General features: G+C 31.7%; 1 pseudogene; it reads left to right on the forward strand.

The window, feature by feature from the left end:
- LOC134695829 (nucleolar complex protein 3 homolog) overlaps positions 1–13455 on the forward strand; it is a 66727-nt pseudogene that overhangs the window by 42602 nt on the left and 10670 nt on the right.

The raw sequence follows: 13455 nt of genomic DNA on the forward strand, positions 1-13455 counted from the left end.
ATCAGTTAAAACAAGTTTTTTTATCCGAGCCAACAACTTTTAACGCAGAAAGCTTGTCAATGGGAGAGTGATCCGGCTGCAGCTGTGGCGGTGGCATGAGCTAACTTCTCAAAAGCTTAAAATATTTTAGAAGGTTGAAAACCTGTATGCTTCATAATTTGTATAAAGTGTTTCCGTCAGTTACATGACCAATGTCCTTGGCCTCATTTTCATGGTTCAGTGACTACTTGAAAAAAGTTAAGATTTTTTGTAATGTTAAATTCTCTCTTATTCTATGAAATAGGATAACTATATTCGGTATGTGTGTACCTCACAAAGTCCTCATGTTTGTCAGACATTTTCCTCTCTCGACCTTATTTCATGGATTAGTAAACAAAGTTAATTTTTTGGTGCTCAATTCCATATCTCAGATACTATAAGCAATAGGTTTAGTATATTCGGTGTATTGAAGGACTGAAAGGTGTACATGTCAAACTGGCAGGTTTTATCTGATCTCATTTTCATGGTTCAGTAGTTAAGATTTTGTGTTTTGGTCTGTTTTTCTTTTACACTAAAAGGTCTACTATATTTGGTGTATGGAATGATTGTATTATGTAAGGTGTACATGTGTAGCTGGCAGGTGTCATCTGACCTTGACCTCATTTTCATGGTTCAATGATCAAAGTTAAGTTTTTCAGTCTTGGTCTTTTTTTCAAATACTAAATGCAATAGGTCAAATATATTTGGTGTATTGTAATATTTTATGATCTATTTGTCAGTTGGGCAGGTATTATTTGACCCCAACCTCATTTTCATGGTTCATTGCTCAGTGTTTCATTTTTGTGTCATGGTTGGTTTTTAATAAGCAATAGGTCAACTATAATTGTTGTATGGAAGAATTGTTAGCTGTACTAGCCTGCCTGGCATGGTTGATCTGACCGTAACCTCATTTTCATGGTTTGTTAGTCAATATTTAGTATACTTGATTAATGTTAAGTTTATGTGACAGTTGTAATAAAGCTTTATATTTAGGAATATCAACATAATATCAATGATCCCAAGTCAGGAGCCTCTGGCCTTTGTTAGTCTTGTATTATTTAAATTTTAGTTTCTTGTGTACAATTTGGAAATAAGTATGGCGTTCATTATCACTGAACTAGTATATATTTGTTTAGGGGCCAGCTGAAGGACGCCTCCGGGTGCGGGAATTTCTCGCTACATTGAAGACCTGTTGGTGACCTTCTGCTGTTGTGTTTTTATTTTTTTTTATTTTGGTCGGGTTGTTGTCTCTTTCACACATTCCCCATTTCCATTCTCAATTTTATGTATAAACAAATGTATGCAGAATTAAAAATCATCAAAGGGAATTTAAAAAAAAGAAAAGGTAACTACATTTTGAGACAGTTGGATGCAAATAGAGTAGATTTTATATAAAAGTATTGAATTTGTTTAGCTGAAAGTATTTTTGAATGGGTTTAAAAATTGTATCAAAATTTGAAATTTGTGATGGACCGGGACACTTTACCTGTACATATACGCTTGCTATAACGATTTTAAATGATGGTTTATATCATACTTTTTCAGGTTTTCACACTTAATAAACATAGATCTCTTTGATGATCTGTATAAAGTTTTCAATGAATTGATAGAATCAGAGGTAGGTGATATTGTATGTTAACAGCTACATTAGAAAATACGGGCGTATGACATTTGCGCCGATTTAAAAAAAAAATCATTCTTTCATTTGGGCCGATTTCATTTTTCTTATCACTTGGCGTCCGTCGTCGTCGTCGTCCGTCATCTGTCGTCGTTAACTTTTACAAAAATCTTCTCCTCTGAAACTACTGGGCCAAATTTAACCAAACTTGGCCACAATCATCATTAGGGTATCTAGTTTAAAAAATGTGTCTGACGACCCTGCCAACCATCCAAGATGGATGCCATGGCTAAAAATAGAACATAGGGGTAAAATGCAGTTTTTGGCTTATAACTCAAAAACCAAAGCATTTAGAGCAAATCTGACAGGGGGGTAAAATTGTTATTCAGGTGAAGATCTATCTGCCCTGAAATTTTCAGATGAATCGGACAACCTATTGTTAGGTTGCTGCCCCTGAATTGGTAATTTTAAGGAAATTTTTCTGTTTTTGTTTAATATCTTGAACATTATTATAGATAGAGATAAACTGTTAACAGCAATAATGTTCAGCAAAGAAAGATTTACAATTAAGTCAACATGACCGAAATGGTCAGTTGACCCCTTTAGGAATTATTGCCCTTTATAGTCAATTTTTAACCGTTTTTCGTAGATCTTAGTAATCTTTTAGAAAAATCTTCTCCTCTGAAACTACTGGGCCAAATTTAACCAAACTTGGCCATAATCATCATTTGGGTATCTAGTTTGAAAAATGTGTCCAATGACCCTGCCAACCATCCAAGATGGCCGCCATGGCTAAAGATAGAACATAGGGGTAAAGTGCAGTTTTGGCTTATAACTCAAAAACCAAAGCATTTAGAGCAAATCTGACAAGAGGTAAAATTGTTATTCAGGTCAAGATCTATTTGCTCTAAATTTTTCAGATGAATCAGACAACCCGTTGTTAGGTTGCTGCCCTTGAATTGGTAATTTTAAGGAACTTTTGCTGTTTTTAGTTAATATCTGGAATTTTATTATAGATAGAGATAAACTGTAAACAGCAATATTGTTCTCCTGAGTAAGATTTACAAATAAGTCATCATGACCAAAATGGTCAATTGACCTCCTAAGGAGTTATTGGCCTTTATAGTCAAATTTTAACAATTTTCAAAAAATTTGTAAATTTTCACCATCATTTTCCACTGAAACTAACTGGACCAAGTTCATTATAATACAGATAATTGTAAGCAGCAAGAATGTTTAGTAAAGTTAGATCTGCAAACACATCACTATCACCAAAACACAATTTTGTCATGAATCCATCTGTGTCCTTTGTTTAATATTCACATAGACCAAGGTGAGCGACACAGGCTCTTTAGAGCCTCTAGTTTCATTTGCGCCGATTTTATATTTTTTCCTAATTGGATTTACAGGTAAGTTCTTACTTTTACATTGGCTGAGCACATAGTATGTAGAAAAATTAAGTGACATTGCAATTGGTAAATGGCTATCCCAATGTTTCGGGTTACTGTGGCATTCCTTTCTCTAAATGAAATTGATGATAGGAATATATTAGACGTGTTGTCCATACATACTTGGCAAGAACAGATTTATGATTTGAATGTATTCCGTTTTTATGGATTTAAATGCTGTACATATATTTTTAATTAGTCATTTTAGTATAAACAAAGTGCTTTAAGCTTAGGTTTTTACTTCTTGGTTTTAAGCAGGAGACAAAAGTTATATACATGTTATGATTGACAATTCATAACATATCGGTACAACTGGCTATCGGAAGATGTCTTTAATGATAAATGAAATAACATTACTGGGATGGAGAGTTGTATCATTGGCACTCATACCACATCTTCTTATATCATTTCACCTGTAAATTACCTGTAAAAAAATCAGCGCAAATGAAAAAAATAATCGGGGCAAATGAAAGAAAAAATCGACGCAAATGAAATGCAAATCGGCGCAAATGCAAAACGCCGGAAAATACAGTCATTGGTTTATTGGATACATTATGATTAGTTTATAATAATAAACCCAAAATCATATTCATACATGTCAACTTTTCAAAATCTCCTTTGGGGATTTAATGTGTAAAAGGACTTAAAGCTACTCTTATATTGTCATGAGTTTTTATTTTACCTTTGACTATTTTGTTTGGATGAGTATATACATGTACTTAAATATCCTTTACTTACTTTAATACCTTTTTGTAAGTTCATATAATAAAGAATTTCCAAATTTGGGTTGATACCTCTCATGGGGGTTTAACACCCCCAAATATAAATTGGGATAGTTGACATGTCTGCATATTGCAACTGTAGTATTGGTATATAGATATATAAGAAGATGTGGTATGAGTGTCAATGAAACAACTCTCCATCCAATTCACAATTTGTAAAATGGAAGATTTATTGAGAGAAAGTATGAAATGGAAGATTTATTGAGATTAATTTTTATGGTATTATTTTATATTTGGGAGTAAGATGTCAAGGACTATGACAATTTTTTAAAGTCTGTAAAAACTCTGTTCTACTAACTACTTATATTTGAAATAAAGTGGTGTGATTGCCAACAACACAACTATCTCAATAAGTTCATATGAAGTGGATGCTGACAACTATAGGAAACGAAATGGCCTTCAACAATGAGAAAAACCAATGCTAGTAGGTTATAAAAAGACCTGACATGAAAAATACTATACAAATGAGAAAACTAACAGCTTTATTTATATTAAACTATTTATATAAGATAAAAATATTGACAGATATGAACCAAAGACAGCCACTGGATTACTGTGTGCTGATTTGGGACATGCACCTAAAGGATGTGGTTGTCTTAACATCTTAGAAGGCAACAATCCTCCCCTAACCTGGGACACTGGTGTATCAGTTAAACATATGCACAAACTATAATCCCAGTATTTCTTATTGTATTATTGCATTTAGTGCACTTTCGAAAAAATAGAATATTGTTTAAAGTTTATTTAAAGGTATTTCCCCTGAAATATCAATGTTTTGCAGTTTATGTCTGTTATTTTGAGAAGTAAAGGAGTATGTAAATTGTAAAATTGACCTATATTATAAAATTATTTAACCCTGAGAATTTTAAACAAATATGACATCTTGTTATTGAGAAATTGACCTTGAAATTTAAAAAAAATCTGATTTTCACAGTTTTAGCTCAATTTACCAAATGGCTAGGGAAGTGTTAGCTTTTGCCTTCGCTTTGCTTCAGTTGTCTTTAATCGGTCATCAGCTAACTTTTCTTGGAAATTTATCATTTATGAAACGGCTTTATTGGTTGATATTAAGGTTTGCCTGCACCATCTATATGAGGATGTCAACAATGAATTTGTTTTATTTGTCAACTTAGTTTGATCAAACAACTTTTACCTAATAGTCATACATATTAATGTCATTTTGTTTACTTTCTTTTGTTACCTGTTCTGACAATGGACTTGGACTTCTCTTAAACTGAATTTTACTGTGTGTATTGTTGTGTGTTTACTTTTCTTCATTGGTTAGAGATATAGAGGGAGGGTTGGGATCTCATAAACATGGTTAACCACACAGCATTTTTGTGCCTGTCTCAATGCAGGAGCCTCTAGTCTTTGTAAGTCTTGTATGATTTTCAATATTGTTTCTTGTATTTCGGAGTTTAGTATGGCGTCTATTATCACTGTACTAGTATATATATTTGTTAAGGGGCCAGCTGAAGGACACCTCCAGGTGCGGTAATTTTTCGCTGCATTGACCTATTGGTGACCTTCTGCTGTTTTCTGTTCTATGGTCGAGTTGTTGTCTTTTTGACACATTCACCATTTCCATTCTCAATTGTATAGATCTTTATACATGTTAAGCTTCTGTTATGATATTAGTTAAACCTTTATCTATAAGACTTTCATCATAAAATCAATGGTCAGTAAAGTAGGTAAGACATTTCAGAGTTTGCACTCTTGTTTTACATCATTCCATATAATATGACTAGGTAACCATGTCTAAATTGAATTGAAATATAAAAAGTAAAAGTTGATTAACAGGCACAATGGGGAAAAGCAATCCTGACATACATGTATAAAGCTGCTAAAGACAGGATTAAGAATTGCCAGCGTTGTTTTTTTTAAATAAAAATGATTTAAACTAAATATTATATATACTTTTTCGCACATATGAATATATTTTAACTATCAGCACATTCCTAATGAATTTGAATGAGAAAAAGAAATGATCAAAGATGATATTTTTTTAGGATCTGACCTACAGAGAATCTTTACATGTGATACTGACAGCTTTTACCATCCTCAGTGGACAAGGCAGTGCTCTCAACATTGACCCACTCAAGTTCTACACACATATGTACAACACACTCTTACATGTACATGCAGGTATACACACATTTATACACAGTTTGTCTAATTAAAGTAATGTCATTGTCTGACATTTTATGACATTGTGAGGTTGGGAACTTTATTTGTTGAAAAAATGTTGAAAAAAAACATTTTTCACTCTTAAGACAGTTATGGAATTTTATTCTTTTAAACATTGAGGCCATGAACTTAGTTAAACTGGCCCCTCAATAATGTGCAATATTAATGTTTTAGAACAATGGGTACCACTGTGTTTGATGCCCTTGTATTGGGGAGGAGGAGGGGTCTATTTGAGCAGTGCTTGCAGTATTTCTAGCTATATAGGATCATATAGGTGATCATCAGAATTCATTTAAAGTATAAAGACGAGATAAAAGGGAGAGGGAAATATCATGCCTTCATATGTCAGCTCTTTTTTGACATTAGATTTGTCAACATGATTTAGCAGTTTAAGCAGTAATTTGAATATAAATAAGCGCCAATGACAGAAGCAGGATACCAGGAGACTATAAATGTAAACAATATAATTATCACATCATGTTGACTGTCAACCTGAATTTACAAAGTAGAAAGGTCACTTACAGGATAAAATTACATATAAAACACTGTTAATTAGCTGCTATACATCAAGATGTCAAGAAAAGGTGGCATGCATTGTTTATTTTGCTGGACAATTTTCAGACAATGGTTTCTGAAATCGTAACTTAAAATAAACAATTTAGAATATAGTTACAGAAGTATACATGTATTTATACTGCAATCAGCTATTTTACTATACAGATAAAGCTATAAGTATAAACGTTAGCTTTATACGTCAATGACCCCAACTAACCTATAAGCCCCGCCTCCTTATTGTATTTCATCAACAACGTCACGTCACGACCATGACAACGTAAAGTAACAATGGTCAAACTTTTATGAATTTAAACTTTTATGTCTTCAAATTGGTTATTTATATACCATGAGTATCAAATGTTATTAATAAAGTTCATTTTCCCCTTCTTATTCCTTAATATGTCAATGTCTTATCGCCTTGACTACGCTCAAATACCCCAAAATGGTACCCCAAGAGGGAAATTCCAAACACTTTTTTTTTTAAATTTTTGTTATATATTTTTTTCATTTTTCATTTTTTTTTCGGTTTCAGTATACTGTGGATTCATTATTATTCGTGGGATACCAATTTTCGTGGCTTTCGTGGGTACTGGTGAACCACGAAATTAAATGTTCAACGAATAACAAATTTTCTATAGGCTGGTAACTAGACTTCCCCAAAACCATGAAATTAAATATCCACGAACTTGCAAGTTTTCCATAATCCACGAAAATTGGTACCCACGAAAATAAATGAATCCACAGTAAAGACATTATACGTATAGTGTCTAAATATTTTTATTCTTCTGTTGAATATATAAATTCTACAATTTTTTTTAGTTCAATGAAATTTTCTTATATAAATCAGACATTGTTTGATTGTGTCCTACCGTAGTAATAATTTAGCTAGTATTTATATTGGGGTTATGGTCCCAACAGTTTAGGAGTTGGGGGCCAAAAAAGGAGCCCAAATGAGCATTTTTGTAGTTTCAAGACAATAACTTGTGTTTAAGTGTATGAATCTCTCTGAAATTATACCAAAATTTTTCATATCACAAAGGGATTGTTAGGATTGACTTTTGAAAAGAGGGGGGTTATTGCTAAATCCATTTAGGAATATGGTTAATGGACACTTAAGACAATTTAAAAGTAGTTTAAGGGAGGTAATACAAAAACATTTAGAAAACAATTTTGTGTATGTTTGGATTTACCTCCCTTACACTACTTGTAAATTATGTAAATTATGTATTAAGAAATTGTCAGGTTTTGGACTATTTGCCCCCAAAAAAGGAGGGAGGGGTCAATAGGCAACCGCATAGTGTATTGTAAAAAAGGGGTGAACTGTTTTTCTTTGTGCTTTAAGACATTGATTTCATATTTAGTATCTTGATTTATCATATCAAGTTCTGATTTAGTTCCCATCTGATAATTTTGTGATGGTCCTTGGACCTGAAAAATTCACTCAAATATTAAGATTTCCACATTTTTCCCCATCATGCATGAAGATATTGATTTAATAATAAGCACATTGTTTTATCACAACAAGTTTCAGACCAAGTTTGAATTTTTGTTTTGTTTCTGATGATTTTGTGCAGAGTTGTGTTCCTTGAACTTAGAAAATTCACTAAAATGATGAGTTTTCCACACTTTTGTTGTCATGCTTCAAAATATTGATTTGATATTTGTTATATTATAACTTACACCATGATAAGTTAAAGATCAAGTTATAGTTTTGTTCCAGTACAATTAATCTTTAACTGGAACAGGACTATGTATTGCTGTACAATACAACCTGTAATACAACCTGAATGCTTGTTTTAAATATTTTGAAATTGTATTTGATCTACAATTTTGAAAAACATTTTTGTATTTGATTTGTTTTAGTGATGATTTGCCATTAGTGATTGATTGTATTGATTGTTTGATGAACAGACGTTAAAGATTGGTAATATTTTTAAGGCTTGAATTTAAATGTATATTAATGTTTATATAGCAGCTAAAATAATCATGATAATATCAAACAGTTACCAGCTACACTACCTTATCTTTTACATCTATTGTGGATCCATGTATTATTTTATTGATACCCTTTTTGGATTGATATTCGATTTCATATTTTGCTAAATTCTGCATCAAAGCATAAATAAAAAGTTTCATTTCTTTTAACATTTCAATAAGTTTATCTTCTGAAATGATGAAAATTGGTATCTCAAGAAAAATGATAAATCCACAGTATTTGCTCACAAATCTGACATCGCAGAAGTTCCAACATGATTGGTACCACATGAGGAGCAATATCTGTTTACCTTATAGTGCAACTGAGATCATCCACTTTTGGTGCACATTTTTATTTTGATTTTGTGGACTGTTATTGTCTTTTCTTTCTTTTTGGTGACAGAAAGATATCTATTAATAGTTAGTTCTTCGTGAATTTCTGATATGACATTGATTGATTAGTTATTGAACTTTATACTTTGAAAAAGCAACAGGTGTATCATGTGCTCATGACACAGCTGTTTATTCATGAAGACTTAAGTACAAATTAGAGTTTTGACCCAAGGTCCACTGAACATAGAAAATTATAGTGGCATCCCTATTATATTTTTTTGGGCTGAGAAATTGGTATAGTCCATTAGAAATGAAATGATTTGAAACATTATTAACAATTTGTATTATATTTCATTATTATCATTTCTTTCATTATTTAGATTTCACAACAAAGAATTCTGTCTTACACAAAGAGATTAGCAACTCTTTCATTGCAACAGATGCCAAATGGAACCATAGCTTTCCTTGGATTAATACGTAATTTTATGTTGGTAAGATATCTGTCTAAAAACACTTTTGTCAAGTCTAGAGGTTAATTATTCAGATAGCATTCACATGCAGACATGGATTTAAATATAATGTATTTTATTTTATTTTATGGATTTAAGTATAATGTGTATTCCTAAAACAATGGAGGGGGCATAAAGTTTTATGTCCCTCTGTACATTAAGACATCTCAAAATTGGTTTCAGTTCTCTAATTTAAGTTTTTCTCAACCAAATGTTTTGAAACTTATAAAGAATGCTTATTACCACAAAAACAGGTCAAGTTTGAATTTGGTGGCGTCACTTCTACCATTATAGAGTAATGCCTCTTTACAAATGGAAAAGATGCTGAATTTTTCATTTCCCTTTTCTCATTTAAGTTTGCCTCAAATTAATTTTAAGAATCTTAAAAACAATGCATGCTTATAACCACAAAACTCAGATCAAGAACAAATTAAAGTGGCATCACTTTTACAGTTCTTGAGTTATGTCCCTTTTTAACATTATTTGCAATAGGGGGCATCATATGTCATCTTTGTCCCATGAACATATTCATTCCCCCCTTTTTTTATGCCCCACCTACAATTATAGTAGAGGGGCATTATGTTTTCAGGTCTGTGCATCTATGTGTCCATTCGTTCATCTGTCCGTCTGTCTGTGCCGCTTCAGGTTAAAGTTTTTAGTCAATGTAGTTTTTAATGAAGTTGAAGTCAAATCAACGTCAAACTTAGTACACATGTTCCCTATGATATGATCTTTTTAATTCTAATGCCAAATTAAAGTTTTTCCCCAAAAATTCATGTTCCACTAAACATAGAAAATGATAGTGCGAGAGGGGCATTCATGTACTGTGGTTACATTCTTGTTTGTATTTATAAAGATAATTTAAAATTGGTGAATAAATTTCATTGCCCTATTCTGTTAAATATATTATTATGTTAAGGTTGTAGAAATTTAATAAATTTTGATTCCAGTGTGACCATCTTGCTTCTAGTTGACCAATTGTTGTAAAATATAAACAATTTGTTTTGGTACAAATCAAATGATGATTTCATGAATTTTTATTTCTGTTAGGTTTTGTTAAGAAAGTATGTCATTTTCTTTTTTAGCATTTTAAAATCAATTTTAGAAATTTAGCGCTATTCCAAGGCTTCCAAAACGGTCATATATTCCTTTCATTTGTATAATGTCCGGTAAAAGTCCGGCTGGCCAAAGCATGAAACGGTCATATACTTTTTAGTTTCAAAGGCTTTTTCGGTCATTTTAACATATAAATTCACTATCTTTTTGACCCAACCTTTTGCCTTTAACAGCCATACATTTCCGGTCATCAAAGTGACATGATGATTAATTACTATCAATACAACCCCTACTTCAATACTTTCTATTTTTAATCAAGGCTAATTAGTTGTTGGACAGCTGAAAACTACCTGTTCAGGTGACAGGTAAACTATTTTCAGTACCGGACATCTTATAAATTAATCGGTCCATTCACATTTATTTTGTTACATTCCAGCGGTTTGTAAACTAATTGATTTAGTCCAAAAGATAAAAATTATAATAAATAAATTTATAAACATGATTTGATGAAACATTTAAAAAGGTTTTAAATAAAAAATCGTCAGAACTACGTTGTATGAACAAGAACACGTGTGTGCATGTGCACAGGTGGGAAATTTAATTATGCATCCTACATTTCTTCAAAAATGCTAAAACTATCATTGATAACTGTATATAACGTTCATTTCAAGTATTTTGTTGAAGAAATAACGTGGAAAGAGCTTCTTCACTCAGTCGTGCTATGTAAACAAACACGAATTTTACTTATCCGTTTATACTCCATGTTTTACCATTGTCAAGTCAACATCCGGTTTTGAAAAATGTGACTTTAAAACGAAAATAAAGTTCAAGACAACATCATTTTGCACAAATAAAGAGTCTAATGCAGATATGAGCATGCTGATGTGCACACTTTGAATGATGCAATGCCAATTTTAACAGTTTATGTCAGAACATCAAATTCATATCAAAGTAAAGTTTGATATCGTTTTTAATCTAATGTCAATCATTGGGATGGCCATCTGTCTGATTACCATAATTTCTTTTTGTGACTTAGGGGAATCAAATCCGGATCAGATATAAAATGTCCGGCTGGCTCAGAAAAAATTTGGAAGCCCTGCGCTATACATGTTGTAATATAGTATTTAAACCTAAAGACATATGACAAATATCTCAAAATGCTTCATGTCATTATTTTACTTATGTTTAATTTAAGAATGGATTAGAACATACGTTTTTCTATTGGTGTCTATCCTCTTTCATTCATCTATGTTTATTGGAATGTAACATGTATTTTGTTAGTTTTCGGCCAATGAAAGAATACAACAGAAAGATTAATTGATATTTTTGTGAATCTTGTAGACATACAAATACTTGGACTTTTTATTTGATAATGACAGCCAAGGAAGTGGTATATACTTACCAGAATTACCAGAACCAGAACACTGTCATGCTCATAATACTATGTTATGGGAACTTTCTTCTTTAAAGGTAAATCTTTATATAGAATTTCAATAGCCAGCTTGTAATCTTTGCTTATCACATTGGACATATGACTTCTAAATAAGGTAATTTTAATTAACTTTGTATTATGACCACTTTCAATGTGCACTTCAATTTAAGAGAGGTAAAAAAACATATTACTTGATGATCAGGGATGAGGAAGCTGAATGGTGAAGGAGTAGGTTCAGTAAGACCCCTTTTTGGCCCCAAAATATAGCAGTTTTACAATATTGTTTAAAGGGAAACTTCGCAAAAAAATCAAAAATTGATATTATGTTCATTCGGTATAAAAATGCTCAAATTCATAGATATTAAAGTTTTATTCCGCTAGATAAGCGATCACCATCGATTTTAAATTTAGAGTATCATTTCTCTGCGTTCAGCCATTTTGTTTTCTTTCCCGGTGAATAAAATCGATATGTCTATAAACCCAAAAGGAACAAAACTACAGTAACCGATGTAGTCGTAATAGTGTGTCGATATCTTGTCAATCGTACGGTTGATTTATCCGACTTACTAACTTGATACGGAAAATATTCTTATTTTTTTTAAATTACCATGGTCTGTTGTTTTTAAACTGTTGATATTGGAATTAGGTAAAAAGTCAAAGTTGAAATCATAAATAATTGTTCCGTGAAAATTGTTTTCGAAAATCTAATTTGTTCATAATTCTTTAAAGTAATAAACTTTTTTCAAATATCTTTTAATCTTCCCTCATCTGATCACCAGCATGGCTAAAGGTATTACTTTCAAAAGTATTGTGAGGGGTGTGAGGTGACACGTCCAGGTATTCAAGCGATTTCCTGTCGGACTTGCAAGTTCATGCATCGTTTCACTTCTGCATGTATTATTGATCAGTGTACACGGCTGATAACTTATAACTTTCCATTTTGAACTATCAGATGTATAATATACAACTCTGTCTTACTTGTCATTACTAAACTCATACACTTGTTTATAAATAACATTTCTGGTGTAAAGAATATTATTGTATAGCAATATAGTATTTCCCACAGAACGTAACCAAAAGTTAGCGTGCAATAAATTCTAATATTGCACTAGTGCAATATTTCTTCAATATTAATGACGTCATCAACGACAAAATCTTATTTTAAACCATTATTTACTTTCAAATATTATATTGCTATACAATAAAAGGGTTATTGCATGAATATTGGGGAATATTGTCCCTCGTAGAACATATATTGCACTCGCAAGCTTGTGCAATATAAAATTCTACTCGGGACAATATTCCCCAATATTCATGCAATAACCCTATATTATTCATAAAAATATAAATAATACCCAAAAAATAAGATTTGATGAAATGAAAATATATTTAAATATTTTTTCCAAGGGTGAATTTGGGAAAATGTAATATATACTCATTGTCGATGGTGAAGGACAGATTGGAACATACCAGAAATATTGATTTAAAAAAATGTACGCACTTGCCAACGATTCGTTTATACGACTGGGTAGAAAGTTACTGA

This window comes from Mytilus trossulus, chromosome 14, assembly GCF_036588685.1.
Source record: "Mytilus trossulus isolate FHL-02 chromosome 14, PNRI_Mtr1.1.1.hap1, whole genome shotgun sequence".
Classification (NCBI taxonomy): domain Eukaryota; kingdom Metazoa; phylum Mollusca; class Bivalvia; order Mytilida; family Mytilidae; genus Mytilus; species Mytilus trossulus.